The 22,927-nt window shown below is 37.3% G+C and overlaps 1 long non-coding RNA gene across 1 annotated transcript; it reads right to left on the bottom strand.

The window, feature by feature from the left end:
* Positions 1–231: 231 nt before the first annotated feature.
* Positions 232–5,301, bottom strand: LOC147061067 (uncharacterized). The gene is made up of 3 exons (XR_015065513.1): positions 4,959–5,301; positions 4,114–4,261; positions 232–1,165 (listed from the first exon to the last, which is right to left on the bottom strand). It is a non-coding gene; the product is annotated as an uncharacterized LOC147061067 (long non-coding RNA).
* Positions 5,302–22,927: the final 17,626 nt, after the last annotated feature.

Below are 22,927 nucleotides of genomic sequence, written 5' to 3'. Positions count from 1 at the left end.
GAGCTTTAATATTTCCTGTCTGTCATTTGGTTTTGAATACACTTGATTGCTTCATGCCAATAAAGCATTTGAGCGCTACAGGGCTCCTGTTGCAAGGTCACTGCAGCTTACCGGAGATTCGAGTGTGCAGAATGACATTGTCTCGAATGACACAAAACCATTGTGAAATTTTAAAAATCTCTATTTATTGGGCGACATATCAAATCATACTCAATCCAGCCGAGTCTCAAAAGAACAGGAGGTGGGTCAGTTTTTTTAATACCACTTGAGTTGTTGAGTTGTAGAAAAAAAGATTTATGTCAAAGACAACATAATCATAAATGACAATGTAAAATCTTAATTTCAGTCCATTTACAGCCGTATCCTTTTTTTTTCTTTTTTACACATTTGAAGCAGTTAGTAGAAGATCAAAGTCTCCATTTACCAGCATGAAGGTGAAAGGATCAAAGATGTTGAGATACACCCGAGGATGATGTCATTCACATTTGCCACAAGTGTGGAAGTTAACAGGCAACGGTAGTTTCCTGACAGCCAATAGTTCAACCATTGGAGAGTAACACATACAGAATGGTTGTTTCAATTATCCTATCCTATTTCGACAACTCTCATTTAACTTCGCTAAATTTTAGCGGCTGCTCTTATCCCCCTTCATATTGTATCTCCTCATTACCATTTGGCTCCACGATGGAAGGTCCTTGCGTTCGCTTGGCATCGTAGACAGACATAGTCTAACATCACTGATACTCTCCTGAATAAAATGTGGCTGTTGTAAAAATGCTGCCTGCAAAGGTGGACAAAAAGAATAGTCTCTGCCAAGGAACGTCACAGCCAAAATTTCTGAAAACAGTCCACAATAGATTTACTCAATGCAAAGTGAACACTAAATGCCCAAAAAAGTTGGGAAAGTACAAATTAATGAAAAACTGAATAGTGCTGTTACAGGCTGCCAAATCAAAGGCAACATATTGATAAACAGGTATCATCCAGGATAATCTCATGTTTGCCAATCCATGAAATGTATTGATGCATCCCTGTGTAAAATATCTGTGTCAGCATATTAGAGCTCATGTCATCTCCATAAAATGACAACAAGGTCTTTCTCCAAAAATGTGTCTGTCCCTCATTGCTCCTCTGTTGTTCTCCTTGATGGGATCTCTACTGGGCGCTAAAGAGGAAGAGAGGTGAGATCAAGGACACTGTACGAAATTAGATTTTTAGTTTAGATGAGATGAGGTGTCAGCTCAAACAAAAGTAAAACTCTCAATCAATATTCTGCATAACAAGTTAACAGTCAATTGTATTGTAACGTATTGTATCATTTACCTCAGATTCATAAAATATTATACTTCTTCATCTGTCTGCATACTTATGATTGGTTTACAGTACTGTATGCTAGGTTGTCAGAGCACATGCACGAGGCAGGAGAGGTTCTAAGTAACTCGTTATGCAATCGGCTCCATTTAGTCATGTTGGAGGAAGAGGTATGTTTTGTCCTTTTTTAATTATTGATGATTGACTAACCCCATTGATCCATGTATAATTTAATCAGCCCTACTCTGATTTTTTTTTTACCATTAATATTTATTACAAATGTTTCCTTAAATGGGCAAAAAAAAATATTCATGCAGTATTCATTCCTCCCATTGGTTGATTACTCTGTTGGAGGTCCAATTTTTCAGACGGGTTAGAAAGCTTTTTTTTTTGCGAAATGTAATGAAATCAAACACCGCTGTGAGAAATATGAAAACAAACCTTTCCATCTCAGTATGAGCTCGAGCCATTGCCTTGAATTTAACGAGCAAAACAGCCTTTGGTCACAGTGAGATTACGTTGGGACGAAAGGGAGCAAAAGCATAAACTGCATAAAATGTGCTGTAAAAGGAAAATACATAGTTCAGACCAATTGGGAAAAAACAATCTTGATAATGCAGATAGCAGAAACAAATACCCGTGTATTTGTTTTTGCATATTGCATGCTATTGTATACTCATTACGTTAAACTGTACCCTAAATAGTATTTACTGTGCAATTCCAGCAGAAATAACTTTTAGACAGAACAGGGGCATTAAATTAACACTTTAAAGAAACAGGAGATTAATGTGCTCCAATAACAATGATTTTTAAATTATATCAAGTGAGTGATTTTTCATCTTAATTGTGCACTCAACAAATTAATGAGTGTTGCGAATGACCTAAATAGAGAACTGAAGACTTTTGGGAGAATCCGTAGACACAAAAAAAAAAGTCGTCTCATTAGCACAAGCGGTGCCATAGTCTGCTATAGTCTCACCCTAACAAAGATTACCATCATGCATTTAACATTTAATATTTTATGGTACAGTACATAATTGTGGTACTACACTACTTTAGTATTATTATTATTATTATTGTTCAAGCATTTCATAATGCTTTGTATTTTTGAAGTGCCGTCAGCAGTTAAGTGTGCAAACAGCATTTACAGGTGGTATTATGAGAGTAAAGCAACTTCAATTATTAATTGATGTACCTCTACCGCTGCCCATTTCCTCACTGATATAAAGGACTATTAAACTTATTTCCTCCTTGTTGATAGAATGAAATATTGTGTCTTTTAATGGATAGGCCTATTTAAATCTCCAGCATTAATACTTTAATGTGCAGGATATGATTGTTCGGTACCAATGACTATAATTAGTTTTGTTTAATATTATCTGTCCATCCCCACATTATGCTGCGGATACGTACATTTATACCATTGAGATAGGAGAAAAAACGTAAAATACTGAATGAGGGAACGTATGTTGTATGTATGTATGTATGCTAATGAAATGTTTGCCATTCCCACTTAAAAGCCTTTGCCAGACTAACTAATTCCTTGAGCAAAATATATTTTATATTCAGTGATCCTCGTCTATTGCTGATAATTGGTTCCAAGACCTTCTGCGATAGGTGAAAAGCCACGATGTGAAGTCAATATTTTTACGGTATTTGCACAAGACTTTCATAATTTTATTTTTAAACACTTTGTTGTATTTATTTTTTTTTTTGTATTTTGTGGTAACTATTAACACTAATAGTAACAAACCTATTTGTTGGGATAGGTCAACAAATTACGTTGTATTATTATTAATCAAGGATTATGTATCCTTGAATTATACATAATTCTGAACCCAAATTATAATTGGGTGTCTGAACCCAAATGGTTAAGCAACACATATACAATACCTTAATACTGTCAATATATTGTTCATCCATTTTGGTAAAATTAAGTATTATTGCAATTTTAACAAGTACTTAATAGAATTCTATTTTCCTTGAACATATTGAACCATTTTTTTGTTCAACGTCTTACGGGAGACTTGGATTGATGTAATGGCATTTCTGTTTTCAAGGGGCTTAAAATGTGAGATATGAGTGTTTTGAGAAACAAATTAAAATTTGTATCATATGGCACCACACCGAATATAAATGCAATTAAATCATTAATTCAATGGCATAGCTACAAGAGCACTTCCAAAAATACACAACCACATAAAATATTTACAGTACATTCTTAATGTACTTATGCTTCTTATGTAAAATTGTATTAAGACCTCATAACAGAATGCAACTCCTGCGTCCCACACCTACCACATGGAGATATGCCACATCAAGTTGCAGTTAATCTAATCAAGCCCACAAATCATTGCATTTTTTTTTTTTGAGTCATCAACCATCGACCCTGAACATAGCATCACAACAGAATCATCAACTCTGTTCATCTCCTCAGTGGCAGTGCAGAAATGGCAACACTCCCCAATCACATTACTGTACATGCGAGAACATTTAAATGCTAATGTTATAAGCTCACATCCCTAATATGATAAGCTGACAAGCTTATTATAAGCTGTGACGTTTCAAGAGTTTCTTCCATTCAGTTATCACAGGAGGCATTAAATTGCATCGTCGCACTGTGCTAGGAGGTACGGAGTTAAATTCTTTGCAGAGGAGATTATTTTGTCTGACAGCACTGTATAGTAGCTGGATTGGACGTGATGGTTTGTCAAGTGTGAAGAGGAATGCAATGGTTTGAGTCAAATAATTAGTATTTTATGCTTGGCTATAAAGTCACTGATGGTGTAGTGGTTCACTCACCTCAACTTATTCAGGCAGTGAGTTCTCACTATGTGACACTGTGGATTTGAATGTGAATGATTGTCTCTTTCGGTGTGCCTTGTTATTTGCTGGTGTCCAATTCCAAGTGTAGTTAGTCTTCTTGGATAAGATCCAGATTCCTGTGAGCCTGAACAGAACCACGCACAATACTACAGATTATAATATCGAAAATGGATAAATGTTTGGGTAGAGATATTAGGGTGCATTCTTTCAAGAGCAGTCACATTTATATGGCTTTACACTTGCTAAAATGACAGAAAAGACAATGTCTCATTATTCCAAAGCCCTTTGAAAGAAATGTAACTTTTAAAAATCAGTGTAGAAATCATTTTAAATTACACACGGTAATACGGCACAGTGACCAAATGGGTAGCACTTTCTTCATAGTTCTAGGGTTTGGGGTTCGAATAAATGTGCATGTATATGCATGTATATTTACAGTTATGTATATGTACAGTACTTGTTGTGTGGGTTATCTTCTGGTCCTTTGATTCTTCTCACACTAAGATCATGCAGGCTATGCTGATGAACAACACTAAAATTGTCCTTAGGCATGATTTTACGGGTGTTTTTCTGTCAAGCCACTCTAGCATTTATTTGATATTAGAAAATAACTTCTCAGCCTAACATGCATTTTTTGGTTATCACAATTACCTACATTTGCATCAATCAACAGACCATAATATGTGACTGTGCCTTGTTGAACAGCAAAATCTCATTTTCATAAACACAGCAGAACAACATAAATAAACAAAGCACTCTCAATAGGAAAGCTTTAATTTAAACACAATTCAATTGAATCTTTTAGATTTTGGAATATTTACATTGAAATCAGGTCCTCTGTTCCAATCCTATTGATTAACCTCATCATCTGATGATATACTACATATTATGATGAGGACGAGTGACATGGGCCTCACTCTGCCATCATTGGCTGATCTCAATTAGTCCATGCTAGCAAATCGGTGTAACAGCTGGCAGCCACTGTCTGTTTAATCTCTGAGTGCAGCTGTGCTGGAAGAGGCAACATGCTAGCCTAATTAGATATGCTGTCTCCATGGGAATATAAAGCCTTGGGGTCCGAGATTAATGTTGATTTCCCTTATTCACTTTCCTGCCATATGAAAACAATAAGCCTCCTCAACACACAAGTAACATGAAATGTATTGTAGTCACTGAAACGTTTTCATGAACCACACCGGCTACGTTTAAGTGAACTAGGTAACCCTAAGTAACCTAAACATGTAAATATGCTCTTATTCGGGTATACAACCCTGAAAAAAGAACCCTGGGTTACCCCTTTTCTAACCAGAACATTTGATCAAGCAAACAGGTTGCCTCATTCCAGAGAGAAATTGGTTTGTGTTTTGTGGTTGCTCTTCCACGTCCCCAGAGCCAGATGATTGGACTGCCGTCTCTGTTTTTGGCCGCCGCCCAGCTCACACTGCACCTGACCCCCATTAGCCCCTCCCACAGGTGGCGAGCCAATAGGAAGGGCCGCCCACGTTGCCCTATTGGAATGAGCTCGGCCAGGCACTGTGGGTACAGGCCAGGCCATAAGTCGCTCACCAACAAGCCTTACCTGCAGGCCTGGTTCCAGACAAGGGCCCCTGTGACCCACGTCTGGGCAAAGGAAATCAGTGTCTATTTATAGTAATACAAAATACTATAATATGGTATATTATTACCATATTGTAGTATTTTGTACTATACTGTGGAGATTGGTGATTTGGTGATTAATTGACAGGGTATGGCAATCGTACATTGCATGGTCCTTCACATAGGACCTACGTATTTACGGACTATATTTTAGACATTATCAAAAATGGATTTGATAAATGAAGTCTAGAAAATCTGTCTTGGATGAATTTTAGATGGTGAACTGTTTTTTTTTTGTTTACTGAAGTGTAACAGGTGTTTCTGCAAGCAGTGCTGACAAGATACAAATAAATTTGCAGTGTCCAATTAACTTGAAACTCAAAATCAGTCTCTGTGCCAAACCGTGACAAGAAACACATCATACTGTCAGTTTAAGGCTATTTTATTAGACTGCATGTGTGTGACAGTGTGAGATGCTAAGTGGTGGAAACTCTCATTTTCTTCTTTCTTTTTTTGGGAAGGCACAATTCATGCAGATAATTTGTTGCAATCAGTCATAAAAGAAAAAATTGCAAAGTTTGTTTGTATATTTGTACACACTCATACGCACACGCGCATGCACGAGCACACACACACTCGTACACAAAGTGAGAGAATATTGGCTGCCGACTAGGAAAAGTGCATTGAAAACATGCTCAGTCAAAATTTTCTTCCTTGTGCCCGGCCTGATTTGACCCAGATTAAAAATAATAACAATAATCTGACATCATATCAAAATGATGTAATTCATGGGAATATCAATGATATAATACTGTCGAAACAAAACTGTTCTTCCGACATATTTTAATTCATCTCTTCCTGTGCTACACGGAAACTGCAGTATGAACTGATTTCTGAAAAGGAAAGAAGCCATATACCGACCAACTACTTCCATTTATGTATATGTACAATATTTAATGCTAAATGGCATTCTTATTAAAGTTGTCAATCATGTTCTTTGTTTACTTACTTTGAGGTGAGTCCTTCCTAGCTTCAAGTGGAAATTTCCTACTTTGCAGCACTATGAAATGCAACAGAAGATCCAATCAGAGGGACATCATTGCCCACAGCTCTTGGGGAATTGAATGGTGTCAGGAGATTAATATGATATGGTGTTGTGTAATAACCACCTTTCCAAGTCCGAGAGCACTGAATTGCAGAATGGCCTTATTGTTGCCTGCACTGATCCAAGACACTGTGCTGGAAGATACAAAGCAGACGAAGAGCACAACTGAGCATCCTCCATGTCTGTGTAGATTTTCAGTCATCCAGGTTACGGTAGTCGCCAAAATTGAAATATAAACTGCCAAATTCTTCTTGGTGTTTGAAGACGTTTAAAATAGTTTAATTCAACCGTTTCAAATTTTAGGTGTGGAGTCCCAACCCCTGTCACTTGAGGGTGTGGTTACAAAGGGTCGTTGATGTTGCCAAGTGTGGCTAGTGAATGCCCGTTTGACATTAGGCAAGGCAAGGCACGGCAGATTTATTTATATAGCGCATTTCATACACAAGGCAACTCAATGTGCTTTACATAAAAAGGATGAAAAAAAACAAAGAACATAGAGCATAAAAAAGGGAAAAAATACAGAATATAATGCTTCCAAAATCAAGAAAAAAAAATTTAAAAGAGGATTTTAATTTAAGAATATGCTGCGGTAAACAGTAATGTTTTTAGCCCCGATTTAAAGGAGCTAACGGTTTGAGCAGACCTCAGATCTATGGGAAGTTTGTTTCACAGGTGAGGAGCATAATAACTGAATGCTGCTTCTCCTTGCTTGGTTCTTGTTCTCGGGACACGCAACAAGCCAGTTCCAGAAGACCTGAGAGGTCTGGATGCTTCATAAGGAACAAGTAGATCAAGCATGTATTTTGGTCCGAGACCATTCAGCATTTTGTAGACCAGCAGTAGGATTTTAAAATCTATCCTTTGGCTCACAGGAACCCAGTGTAGCGATCTAATGACCGGTGTAATATGATCCAGTTTTCTGGTGTTTGTGAGGACTCTGGCAGCAGCATTCTGGATCAACTGCAGTGGCCTGATGGATTTTTTGTTCAGGCCTGTAAAGATACCATTACAATAATCTCACCTACTAAAAATGAATGCATGAATAAGTTTTTCCATATCTTGTTGAGACAGAAAACCCTTAATTCTAGTTATGTTTTTCAGGTGGTAATAGGCAGATTTAGTGATAAACTTAAGATGGGTGTTGAAGTTCAGGTCTGAGTCAATAATTACACAGAAAACTTCTGGCTTGATTTGACATTAAACTAGCTCTTACTTTTCGAAGGCCATCCCCAGGGGCCACACCTACCAGAGACATAAAATAAGGAGTCACTTTGTCTTTTGGATTAAAGGTGACACTGTTTAATCTTGTATAAACAACCAAGAAGAGTCCAGTTGCCAAGATTCCACCTTTAAGGTGCGTCTCCTTTGTGATTGTTTTTCATGGCTAATTTTTCGATTTCTGTCAATCATCAGTCCAAAAGTTCTCCGAGGTAAATTGTGACTCGTCAATAAGCATTTTGAGCAATTTTCATAGTTAACAGATAGATACCAACAATTTACACTATATGTGTCGCCTGCAGACTCTGGGTATAATTTTTCAAATCAGGATGTTTCCCCTTCCCTGCTGACTCTCAGTCTTGTGCTTGATGCGAGCAATGCACAGTGTCATTGGTACGACCCCTATTTGCTGTAACCCCACCCCCTCCTTCCCCAGCCCTGCTCAACAGGGCCCTGCAGAGGTCACATATGTGTAATAAAAAGGAGGGGCTGAGGTGTGATTTGGGAAAAATGGGCATTTTCTTCAACGTCTCAAAGCATCCAGAGTAATGCACAAAATTATTGGGGTCAGTGACTCCACCTGTTCTGTTGATTTGTCTGTGGACACACAACACTCACATTGACATTGAAGGACATTCCTCACCGACGAGTGCAACTAAAACGACACGCCTATGCTACCATCGCTTGAAGGTTTAAGTGCTTTTTCACCACATTTAAGTTGACGAAAGCTTGCTTACTTATAAAACCACGGAGACGTGTTAAACTTCCAGCCGTTGGAGGTGCAGTAAATCTGTCAATTAAGTCCCAACATACATAGACAGCGCAGCAGGAGTGTATTTTTACACATCCAGCAGCCGCACAGTTGAAGCTAATCAGCCTAATGAGCCAAAGATTGCCGCTGTAATCAGGCGTCATTAGGTTTATGAGTATTTATTATCCATGGCTAGGAAATAACAAAGAAGAGCATCTCATGATGATGGCCCAGAGAGGAGTCCTGCAATCACGCTATTAATGGCATTCTGTCACCTGGCAACCACTTTTTAAACAGTCCAAGCCATCCATCATTTGCCTGTTCTCTAACCCGGATGTGAGCCATTTTCCAAACTGGCTTGGGAATCCTTGTGTATGTGTGTCTGTGGTTGTGTGGATCACAAGACATATGCAAGTGTGGAAAGTTGATTTGCCTTCAATTCGAATCATGCTTTAGCCAGTTTGCATGTGAGCCAAGTTTCACGCTGATTGCAGGCAGTTTGGCCAACTAAAGCTGGGGCTTTCGTGGAGGTCGCTTCAATATTATTTTGTTGCTCTTGCAAGAGATGTTACGCTTGTTCAGAGTTAAATTGGAGACACACTCCACCAGGCTACTCAAGTCCGTGTTGTCTCCTTTCTGTTTATACCCCCACCCCTTTTAGCTTTCAGGTTTAAATTGGATTTATGGCTGCACACTCTTTTTGGAATGCTTTCAAAATGTTCTGTGAAATTATTGGAAAAATGTCAGTAGGGAGAGTTTGTGTGATAATAGTGAGGACATACCCTGAGAGAGATGGATTCATGCACCTTATGTGAGAAATGTAACCTCTGTGCTTCTGTCATCTTCTTATGCGCTGGATATAAACATACAGAGACATACTATCTTGTGAGATGAATTTAATGAATGCCTTGCAGTGTCATCATACCTGTTTAATCAAGATTTTGAGTCCTCAGACAAAGGATGTGAAAACAACCGAAAATATATAATAATTATTATAATAATAACATCACAAATAAAAAGTACTGAAAGTCACTTCACTTCTAGTTAAAACTATTAACCCCCTTATTTGACAGGACAGCACTATAAAATGCACTTCCTTATATGTCAGGCCCCACTTGGAATGATCATCTTAATTTCTAATAGAAGATTTTTTTTCTTTATGTTTCATTCATTCACCACAGTGATCAAATGTGATAGTTATAAAGTATACAATTACCAAGTAAGATGAGATGTTTAATGTATTTTTTGGCATTTGGCATTTTTTACAATCTTGGTTTTTAATCTTTTGTGTGTATATTAATCTCATTTCTATATGTGGCAGTGTAAAGCTTGTTTTAGTCAATGAAACGTCAAAGATTTTAGTCTAGTTTGACTCACATTGTATTTATAATTTATAAGGTATATTATATTTAATAAGTCATACTTAGCAAATATATTCATATTTTGCCGTATTACTAAGTGTTAAAATACAAATAAAATTAATTGATGCCAAAATCCAAATCAAATAATGAAAAAATACAATAGTTTATTAACCACATTACTCGCACCCGCCCTGTATTTAATTTTCTTTTATCTTACCATAGCCAAAATTACCAATGTACGTGTTTTTGTACTGTTCTGTTAGTGTGCGAGTGTGCGTGCGCCTGTGTGCGCGTGTGTGCGCGTGTGTGCGTGTGTGTGTGTTGGGTAAGCCGCATGGAGTTTAATTAATTACAGTTTATTACAGGACGATTGGCGGGTAACTTTATGGGCCCTATTTTCATGCCCAGCCCAAGTCGAGCGCAAAGCAGTTTGTCACGTGTCTGTGTCATCAGCACATTGGACAGTTCTCTTTCTCTACTCCTGCCCCTTCTGTTCTGTTATGCAGTGATCAGCACTGATTCCCTGCACCTACTGTTCATTACCACACCTGCTCCCAGCTCTTTAACTCTGCTACTTACACCCTGCATTTCCATCACTTCTGGTCAGTTCATCTGGCTTGCTACCTGTCGGTTTGCTTCCCATTTCTAATTGTCCGCATGCGTCATGGAATAGTAGCAAAGTGCATAATGTGGATGCAACTCATAGTCAATCTGATGGCCACTAAATAGCACTCATTGCAGCTTAATTTCTAACAATCAGCATCGCGAACATCCACATCTGACAGAACACACATTAACATTCCCATCCAGTCTTGTCTTGTTAACCAAACCTTCAAGTCATCAAGTGCTATCAGTCTTTAGGAAAAAAAAATGAATAATATAATTTCATCGAGAAAAACATCATTGCTATCCAGCACACTAGCTCAATTTAGTGAGCAGACATTATGATAATGTTAAGCATGAAAAAACAGTGTTGATCAAGATGTGTTGCACGAGTGTTGTCTCTATTTCTCTTAGCTCAAGTGCTTTTAGAGTAAATGAGTGGTTGAGAGTCATTTCACTGCAACCAGCAGAAAACTCATGTATAAATTATGGCAAAGTAAGTTGTTGTTTGTAGTACTGTGTATTTAAGGTGCTAATTTAAAAAAGCTTGCATTGAAAAAGCAAACATGTCTTATCCAATATGTTGAAGAAAATACAAATTGAACAACTTTTTTTCCGCCCACAAATACGTGCAGGCAAAAGGGGTCCCGCTCCTGTTGCAACTGATCTAACCCACTGTATCAGACAGCGGGTTTACATTAGCCGGGAGCTATTTCACAGGTACAGCCAAGCAGAAAAATAATTCAAAGGCTTGCTTATCAGGACAGCTGACGTGAGCATTCAACAAATGGTTATTCCAGAGTCAATGTTCACATAACTGCTGGTCCGAAATAGTAACGGGTGTCAGGCAGTGGTTCTGATTCAGTGAATTAATTGTTATCAGAAACAGCAACAGACGGTGGGGAGTTTACCCTAGAGGGACCCCAATATGAGACAAAACACTTCGAACAAATCTGGAGATTGGGGAAATCAGGTCCCTTCTCGGTTCACTACTTGTACACTGTGGCACACATTCTGGAATATTTTCGATGAAATGTCTAACTACTGAGTTCCATGAGTATATGAGATGAGAAAGAGGTCTGCCTTTGGCTCTTTGCATTTTTCAGCGAGGCAGTAAAATCTGACATGGGAAATATTTTCATACCAACACAGAAAATCGTTATTTTCCACTTCCAGCCAAGTCTATTAGGGGGCTTGTATTATAGCAAGTTTTCTTCTTTCCATTTCATTAATCTATTCATCACAAAGAAAAATGCATGAACCCCTTGGTGATGAGTTGTTCTGTTAAATGTCTTGAAACCGTTGCCTTGGGAATGAAGAGAGATGTGCTGCGGAAAAGAATGGAACATTGAGAAACTTAAGAGGGCATTTCAGCTTTGCTTTGGTGCATGTTTTACCCATGTTACTCTACGTCAGTGGTCCTTAACCTGGGTTCAATCGAACCCTAGGGGTTCGGTGAGTCGGTCTCGGGTTCAACAGAGCCTCCACTGCGAAGGTTCGAACACACATGAATGTCGTGTAAATTCATGATGACGCATCTCTGAACTGGTCTTGCAAAGGCAACAGCAGAAGTCGCACGTATGTAATTTGTTGTGATATCATGCATTGTGTTGATTAATGGTGACGTTCATGCACGGCTGATTTTGTGCACCTGTAAAAAACATCTGTCTTCAATTTGAAAAAAATACTTTTATTTTTCACTAAAGATGGGTTCGGTGGATGCGCAAACTGGTGGGGTTCAGTACCTCTAAGAAGGTTAAGAACCACTGCTCTACGTAGACAAAGAGAAACGTACAGTACCAACTTTCTCCAAATATACATTATTTGCTGCATTAATTTCTTCATGAACAATATTTACACGATCAAAAAGATTTTTTGGTTTATTTTTTTTCTTGGAATCGATTCATAGAAATATGGTCTACAAATTCTTCATATCCCGTATTTTCTGGACTAAAGGTCTTTTTATAGTTTGGCCAGGGGTTGCGACTTATACTCAGGAGCGACTAATGTGTGAAACTATTAACACATTACACAATTTCCCATGTTATTTTCACACTACACCGCATGGGGGCGCTCTAGGCCTGTGGAATAATTGGAACTGAAACTGACGATGAGTCTGACGTAAGTCACGTAGAAGAGGAAGCGCTGCATCTTCTACTTCCGGAGTTAGCGGAGTTGTTTATAAGTAACACAGAGGATGAAAATTTCGTTGGATTTAATAATTTGGAGCGACACAGATATTATGTCAGACACAGTCTCTGTTCCTTGTTTATGTGTTTATGTAACGTCAGCATACCGTACCGTTCAGCCTGAAGCCAATTCTATTTTTATTTCAAATTTCCTTTCAAATTGACATATATGTTCTTGGTGTTGGATTTTATCAAATAAATCCCCCCCTAAAAATGCAATTTATACACCAGTGTGACTTATATGCGCCTTTTTCTTCTTCATTATGCGTTTTACGGCTGGTGCGACTGATACTCAGAGCGACTTATTGTTCGGGAAATACGGTATGCTCAGTTATTGTGTATACACAGATGGATTTCATATACTGTATCTAAAACCACTAAATTCTGCAATCCAAGTATTTATTGTTTTTGTATTTACACGTCTTGGTATTATTGGTTCCCTTACCATGAAATTCCGTATTTTTAATGTTTAGTAAAGCAATGCAAAGAATCCAATCTTTTACCAAACTTTAAATCCAACGTTGAATAAAATATTTTATGAATCATCTTTACAGACAAAAATCGTGTTCAAATCAGAAAATATAGGAGGGCGCAGAAAAGAGGCAAACACGCTCTTGGCCTGATGATGATAAATGTCACACTTTGAATCATATGTTTTTACTAAAATTATCTGACAGACCAAAGGAAGATTTATGACTCTGTGGAAGATATTTTGGGGTTTTTTTCTCCCCCTGACTTCACCATGCCCGGATCCTGGCGCAGTGAGCTCCAGTTCAAACACAGCTGGTTTGTTCAGGGAATTTCATCTACCTTCATTAGAAATGCCAAAGTGACTCTGAAGATGCAATTCATTAATCCTTGGCACTGAACAGTGTTCTTCATATTGTTATGGAAAATCAATATGATTGAGCTGGAGGACTGCCCGTCCCAAGTTCCGTTGTACACAACTGTAATCAAGTCAAACAGCATATCAAGATCGAGGAGGAAGTGGGTTACCAAGCACATCACACAACAAGGTTAGCCAGGAACTCAATTCCAAAAATGTGGTCATAGTAGGCTGATTATGTGACAAAATGTTTGGGATGATTATCAGTCAATGCAATATCAAACACTTTCAAGCTTAGTCCAAAACAAAGTCGAATGCAATGAAGAGTCAAATGGGGGAGTTTACAGATTACCCCACCCCTCCAAAAAACACTTTTTATCATATTTATTAAGTATAACAGACTTCGCTTTGGCTATATTTAGTAAATATTGAGCCAATACACCAGCAAAGTAACATAAAATAAAAACTCATAACAAATAAACAAATAATTTGATTTATTTTGGATTGAGAGCATGTACGCATTAAAGTTTACATTAAGAAAAAAAATGATAAATAGACATCTGGGTATCTGTAATGTTTCTATTTCCGTAAAAACATAATAGCGAAACTGTTTAGTTTCTGTATTTGCCTCTGGTTCATGTACGTAGGAGCCTCCACTCAATCCTGCTCATCTCTTTGCTTAAGAGAAAATTAGACATGCTTAGGGAAAAATATTGCTGTCCTAGAGCATATCTTGATCTTGCTTTACTGTTGAGGCATCTCTTTTATCACCTTTGATCATTGACAAAGTAGTGCCAAGAAGATCTTTCTGACTTTTAACACAGTATGAGTGGAATAACATATTTTTATTGTGTTTCACATCACATAGAGAAACTCAAACCTGGACATGTAAGAGAACGTGAGATCATTTGCATGTTGCACTAATTAAAGCCATAAGTTCTGAGAAGCTGAAGCTGTTTTAGAATGAGTAAATGTTGACCTGGAGGTCCAATTTGATCCAACCGTGATATTAAGACTGCCATTTCACATTAAATAAAATATGCAAAACCAAATTCTGCTCATTTTCAGAAAAGGTGAAAACATAAAGTGCCCCAGGCATTCTTGAGCATCTGGCGAACTTTAAGACACATTTTTCATGCAGCTCCAACATAGTTGCAGATTGTTTTATGTATTCTGGGCCTTGAACAAATACACTAATATATGTTATTGTACAGTGTGTGAAATTTTGCCTGAAACTAGCTACATTCCGGAAACAAGCGGCCAGATTCTTAAATCACTGACTTCAAACAAAACAAAACACAACCGAACACAACAACACATCTAAATTCAACATTCATGGTCAGATTAGGTAGAGTAAGATGTCACACTACAGTAAAATAAAACTAAAGTAAGCCTTTTGATGCAGGTATAGTCCCAAAGGTACAGTTTGTTTTATGACAGTGTTTTATGAATATTTTAATGTCAGTGTCAAAACCAATGTTATTTTTAAACACAATAATACGAATCAAAAATAATTTCCCAGGGCAACATGCAAACGTTTGGTGGGAAAAAAAAAATCAACATTTTACTTTTGCGAATGTACAGCCACTCACTGTTGCCTCATGCAGAGCAAGCAGAGTGGTGCTAACATGAAATATGTCAATGAACAGTGGACTTTGCAAAAAGGCCATTAAAATATACAAACAATAGTACAGGGCAGATAGTGACACATCAAAATGACTTGGCTTCAAGCGTTAGACTGAGAAGATAATAGCGTGACATACGTATAGAACAGGTCTCGTTGGAGCACAGATAAAAATTTAATTTGTATCATCGCAACAAAATTGCATGACTTCCAAGATAGCTCTTTACCAAATGCTTTATTCACTGAGAAATAAAGGGGGATTTTTGATGGTCATATCTTGCAAATTTAACATCTAATAAATGAATATAAAAGGTCTACACACCCCTGTTCAAATGCCAGTTTTTGCAATGATTGTGATTGAAAACAAAATAGAAATATAATACATTTCAAAAACTTTTTCACCATGAATTTAACCTGTTGCTCTTGGCCCTAAGCATCACATAACAATTCAGTGACAAATCGGTCATGTACTTTTACGCATTCTCTGCTTACTAAAAAAAAACAATAGCAGCTGTCGCAATGTTTAACATACCTACTGAAACTTGAGCTGTTTGGCTTTTGACATCTTGATTACATTCGAGGGATATTTGTTACACATTGAAATAATAATAATAATCTGAGTTTGGCTACTTAATAATGTGAACATAGATGAGACATGCACAGTAAAAGTATTGATCTTGCTCGGGGGAGACTGGGCTAAATTGAGCATAGGGGAAAGTTGAGCCACCCCTTCCAAAGAGAGTAAGAGGAAAAAATTAGCTAATGACTTATATACAGGGGGAAGATGAGAGAAAGAATAACATTCAATATAGTACGGCTCAGTTTGGTACAGCTCAGAATAAGTTATGATTAATTTTCTGTTAAGGGTAGACAATTTTGCAATGCAATTCTGTAAGTCAAAGAGGCAAAATAAGCATATTTGGAGCTTTTGTCGTGTCTATGTCTGGTGTGTGCTGCTCTCAAAAGCCAATTAGATTCGTATAACAATACATGGGTGCGATACGATTCAAGGATGGTACATTTTTAAGTGGAATGATTCTATTTGGTTTGGTTCCATTAAAACTGAATGTCTGTTTCATACCGTTTTTTTTTTTTTTTTTTATCATATGATTTATCGCAAAATCATCAACGTAAACTTTACCAAAGTTTGCATCATTGTGCAATGTCACAATACGTACATTAACTGTTCAACAGGGGGTGAAATTTATCTATGAACAAAACCTTTTCATATAATTGTGTCAGGGACCCAGAGAAAATAAAAAATAAGCCCCAACTATGTTTTTATATTTTCTTTCCGGGCATGTTTTCTTTTCAGTTAATGGATTCTCCATCCTATGTTGAAAGGAAAAAAAAAAACATATTGTTGTACTGTTGCATGTTGTTTGCTTATAAGTACTTAGAAGTACTTGGGGAGGGGTGTCATCCAGTAAAAACATGTATGACTATGGGATCGCTTAATCTAGGAAGAGAGTGGAGGAAGGGAGATCTGAAGGGAGGGGATAGATGAGGATGGATGGGGAGGTTTTCTAAAGAGAGAAAGGGGAGGAGGGAAGGTTGTGTGATGAAGGGAGGGCAAAATGAGAGATGACGCAACTCACCTCAGTTCTGTGCTCAATTTACACCATACTTGTGCCACATTTATTTGGACAAGCTACCAAAATCAACAAAAATTACCAAATTATCTAGACAGTTATATTCACATTGAATCAGTTTGTTTGTTTGGGGTGGGGGAACTGTTAATATCCTGGAATATCAATCTCTTAGTCTTGCAAAACACAAAGCGCTCCATTTTCATGCCCAGTGCAAGTCTGATAGTACTGGCTCCTCTCATTACCTTTAAAATCAGCGCATGAGAAGCAGATACTGTGACCTTGTTTTGTTTCGAGGGCTGCCCAAGTCCTTCTTTTTAACTTTTGTAGCTAACGGGAGGTGAATAATCCACCCAAGGAAACAAGTCTGCACCAGGCTGCTGCATGTGTAGGTGGATACATGCAAATGATTGACAACATCACCCGTGTCACACCTTCTGTCTCTAATAAGCTATTATTCTTAAAACAATTTAATTAGAACTAAAGATAGAAACAAAATGGGGTCAGGCAGAGATGATTTTAAAATATCATATCAGGTCATAGAGAATTTTAAAATATAATGCACAAAATATGTGTTTTTTTTTAAATTGCAAAATCCACTAATATACATGGAAATTCGAAACCAGTATTTAGATAGAAATAGACATAAGATCTGAAGCCAATGTTTATCTACTTAGGAAAATAAAATGTGTTCTTGTTTGTAAACATGTCATGTGTTTGTGTATTCATGTCAACTTTGCCGCTTATGAATAACAGTTTCCCCTACGAGACAGCTTCCAGAAACACGTTCTTATATAAATATGGCAGTAGCATAGATGAATACTTTCTCTCTGCTTTTGGATAGAAATGAGGACCTGCAGAGGAAGTAGACTGCAGCACTCAACAGAGCATACCATATATGTGTGCTGGAGTGAAGCGGGAGCCAAGCCCTTTTATTAATTCAAGCTGAGCAAGGAGTCCACTTGAACTGTTGACATCATATAAGAACAGTTACTTGAACCCGAACAGATGTCACTCAAACTCAGTCAAACTGTCACTCTGATCTTTGCTCACGAAATCACAGGGCCTTGCTGCAACCTTGCCTAGGTTGTTGCAAGAAACATTCTTTTTCTTTTCAATAAGGCTTTACCACACCGTATTATTTTGAAGGTAACTTGACTTCTTTTCAGCTGCCATTAGTACAGTACTGATGCAGTTTCCTCATGAGTAAAAAACGGCATACATAAGTATACTATGAATAAGATTTAATACAACATATATTGTCACCTGAAATGAAAGCAATCTTTTTTTATTCATTCATTTATGTAATAAGAAATATTGCATCTGACAGACCATGGTTTGTTATTTCATGCAGTACCAAGATCCTTGGAGGAAATGTGGCCTTTGTGTACACAGTACATGAATTTGTTGAAACTTGCATTCTTAGAAAATATTTTTCAACTTCACATCACTCTTGTTTGAAAGTGGCTCTATTGTCAGGTTCACCATCAATTGGGTGTTTTTGTTTCACATTCACACGTTCAAGGTTGTCAGTAAACACAAGTCTTTTTTTCAGCTCTCACAATTAATGAACAGCAAGGGAAGCATGGGCAGCTATTCAAGGAATAGACCCTCTCTACTGTCATTGTACAAGTATCATTGGAAAATAAATAAATAAACCGATAAATAAATAAATAAATAAATAAATAAACAAACAAACAAATAAATAAATAAATAAATAAATAAATAAATAAATAAATAAATAAATAAATAAATCTCAGAGTCAGCTAGGTTCTCGTTCACCACTGAGCCTAATAACGATAAAGGCTATACAAAATATTTATATGACTGTACTCTTGAACCAAGTACCGGAACAAGTATCATATTATGAATTTTAGCGAGCAAAAAAAAAAAATATATATACCATAATTTCCCAGTATCGGTACTTGAAGAAAAAAATAACATCCAAAACACTCCAACTCAGACGGGGCCGCCACACAGCGCGTCTGCCGACGCACAAAGGCAGGAGGTGCTTCCTTTATCCTTCCCATTTTTTGATATGCATGCGGTATACGTACCCGCTCGGTGCATTTTGGCAACAAATTGAGCACTTACACATTTCATCCACAGGAATTATAAATAATGTTGTGAAACAATACATGTGACTGGTTGTCAAGTGATCACTATCTTAAAACACGGGGATGTATTTATTTGGCGTGTAAAATAATTGGATCACTCACATCACTTGTGCTATGTAATATGTGCCATGTAACTTGAACATTGTCTTCATTTGTAATGAGCTGCACCTTTTTAGTTTATCTAAAAAACATAGAAGCACATAACGAGTAAACATTCACGTAATACGCTATCTACATCAAACGTGAGATGCCTTCAAATAGGAGAACATTTGGACAGGAAAAATCTCCATCAATGCATTAAACGGTAAAAACTACAAATATCAGAAAATGTGGGCTGTCTAATGGACTATAAAAGCTGACGTACAAGAAAAATTACAAGGGTTTTATCACTTTGCTATTTTGCTTCATTGTTCCATCTGCATGCTGACTTATGTTACAATACATGGTGGTTAGGATGTCAAATTTTGAGTATTCAATTAGAATTGATAATACCGAAATGCCGAATTCATGTTCAACAAAAAAAAAAAAAGATGCCCTAGTACTGTAATAAAGCATAATGTGTACAAATATAAATAACAGTAGTGTGTACATGGCATGTTAGTCCATGAAAACTTAGTACAGGTTAAAATTGGTCAAAATGAATTTGTAAACTACCAAACTGACTCAAATGACTAGAATTATAGTTTTTTTTTTTTTAACAATGCAAAAAGGCTCATTTTAAATTGTTTAGTTGTCAGCTATTTCTATTTCACTGTCTTTTTACTGATGTTTTGAGTTTTTGCCATAGTAATATTTTCATATGACTATTGAGTAATGTTATGCAGGCTTAGTTTCAAAGTCAAAACAACAAAACTGGGTGAATAATTATGTAATTGTGATGTCACGTGTTGATGCAAAATCCAAATTAGACCTTGGGTAATTTTATTTGTTTGATTAAAACCTTATCTAAAACGACAACAGCACACAATTCCTTAAAAAGTAAAACTAACACACTCAAGACTTTTTTTCAACAGATAGATAATATTGCCATGTCAAAACGTCTAGCACAGAATTCCTTAATAAACATCAACGACTTCGACATTTGTTTTATGTTTTGCCAGACAAGCGTCTTCATAGTTGCACGTGATATTTGTGACAAATAATCTCACTGGCAGGGATGGCTTTTATTGAGACCAAAGGATGTGAGCTTTGCCCTGCTGGCAGCATATCATTTGGTCTGCTTGTGTATGTTTAATTAGTGTTGAGAACTGACAGGCTTGCTGGTCCAACTTCCTTGATGTCTGCTGGTTGCCGTTGGCTCCACTGACCAAATCATCATTGCTGGGCACATTGGGGACAAGGCTTGATTTTCAAAGCCTTTCGCTCCACCGATTCGCTGCGCATCCATGAGATTGATCATGGTGGTTTATCTGTGGCAACATGTGCTTCATCCCTTCAGATTTGGAGGCGGCTGGTTGCCTAAAGGCACTGTGACCGGCTACATCGCTGTGGCTGAAGTGCCACACAGAGAACTAAGGGAGGGACACCATGACAGCAATCCAGCCACAGCCCATCAAGGGGGGTGGGGGGTTGGGGAGGTTGTGGTTCCCTGGTGATGAAAGCAGCAGCAAGAAAGAATGAAGCAAGTATGCATGTGTGGCAGGGGAGGAAAAATATAGTGTATGATCAAAGGTTGCTTCAACATAAACAGCATGGTCAAAGTTAAAAAATCTATGACACCAAAGTCATACATGCACATGCATACAGTATGTTTGGTTTGTTAATTGAAGTTGCATAAACATAATGAAACGGTTACTGATTCTAGGTAAAGATGATAGAAAAACCATAACACTAGGATTAAGAACACTACACTAAGAGCGTATGTCTACTATAAACAGCAGATATTTTGCAAGTGGGAAAAAGAATGGGCGAGTAATGCAGTCCACCACCTATTCCAACAGATGGTGCTTGACTCAAAAAGCTCATTACTGTACTTATTCATTCTGATGAGTAATACAATCTGATGTGTACAAATGATCTTGTGTCATGTCGCTTTTATTGCGTCTTTGGGACCTGTCTGGCTCTTTTTTGGAACAGAACTCTGAGTGACAGTTCCTTAAGAAACAGTTCCGGTTTATTTTTCATGAGTGTCATTTCAAATAATGGAAACATAATCCAGAAGAGAAAATGGTTCTACAGATTGTTAAGAGAGTTCACTGTAATAAAAACAAAAGCAGAATTCAAAAATATTAAAATGAATGTGGTGGTACTAAATCAAACCAAGATGCTGTTTTTTGAATGCTGGAGATGGTGCTATTTGTTTGAGTATGCATTGTATTCATGAATTTATTTGTATGCTCCCCGTGGCTTTCACAGCTGCCCTTTGCAGAAAGATGGTCTTTTATCATCACTTCTTGACACAGCCGGGAAAACGCCGTATAAACATTCACATTTTAGATTAATTTGTTGGTGTTTATTGAGCGGCAAACACAAAATAAGGTGGTCACATTTTTTTAACAACAAAAAATATGCAATACGAGTTGAAAATGCTGCAATTCTAGATATTCATATTCAATACAGCCCTTTGCTGCTAACTCTTGCCAAGCATATACAACTTTATAATGGAAGGTTGGGTCACCTTTTGGATTTAATCTAAAATTCAATCAGACAATAAAAATCGGAGGTTTTCAAGCACGTCGGAGGCATGAAGACAACACAAGCAGTCTGGTCCAGGCAGGCAACCGTGGACCTTCCAGGTGAGAGTCAATAGTGTTAGCCACCCTGTCACCCAGTTTTAACCATTTGGGATATTGGCCCATGTGATATTGTAAACACTGTGTGTCCAATACCGATTGAAATCAGGTTCTTTCAAATTACAGAAGGTTAAAGATGATTCATTGGAGTCATTTGCTCTGATCAAACCCTAACTTGATTTCAGTCGTAAATATACTCAAAATATGTGCTTGTGTAGACAGCAGAATAATATTATTATTCAGACAATGTTCACTTGAAGACCTAATAAGACCTTGCTGCTGAGTGTTGAGAGGGAACACTTCAAAGCCCGTACATTATTAAAAAGAAATGCTTTACACCACCTCTTCTCCTTAACTTTGGGAAGCTCAACAATGTACAACACGCTGTAGATGGGGGCCGTGTCATCACATTGTTTTAATAAACATAGTTGAGACAACCTGCTTTGGACAGATAACAATAAACAATAAAGATAGATTTCCTGTCAGAATCGAGCATGGTGGATAGAAGCAAAGCCACACAAGTGCTGGCAAAAAGGCAAGTCAGGAAGCACAGACTGGAAACTGAAAAGATTTATTAACAGAATGAATAGAAAACAACAGTGCTTGAGAACCAAGACTAAAATGACATTTTGAAGTGTTGACAAAATGTGTCTCACCAGGAGCACGAGCGACAGATGCACAAATGACAATCATCATATGTCAAAGCCTAGAGGTTGACTGCAAAAAAAACATATTTACCATATTCATTGAATTATAGGTTGGTACAAGTCTCATATATATTGAATTATAGGTATGTACAAGTCTCACCAGTCTGAAAATGCATCATGATGAAGATTAAAAACAAAAACATAGATATTGTATACATCACATTTATTCTTCTTTTGGTGGTTGGCAAATATTTTTGGTGCGTACCTGCCAAGGTGCCGCTGGCATTAATGCATCAAATGTATTTACCAAAAGAGAGTAACATGATAAAGAAACGAGGATTCTGAATACCTGATCAATCTCTAATTTTAACAGATAGAAGTTGTACCTGTGTATGTTGCAGGACCAAACAAACAGGAACAAATGCCTGACAT

This window comes from Syngnathus leptorhynchus, chromosome 2, assembly GCF_054491065.1.
Source record: "Syngnathus leptorhynchus isolate UIUO chromosome 2, UIUO_Slep, whole genome shotgun sequence".
Classification (NCBI taxonomy): Eukaryota; Metazoa; Chordata; class Actinopteri; order Syngnathiformes; family Syngnathidae; genus Syngnathus; species Syngnathus leptorhynchus.
This window is presented reverse-complemented; position numbering and strand designations above follow the sequence as displayed.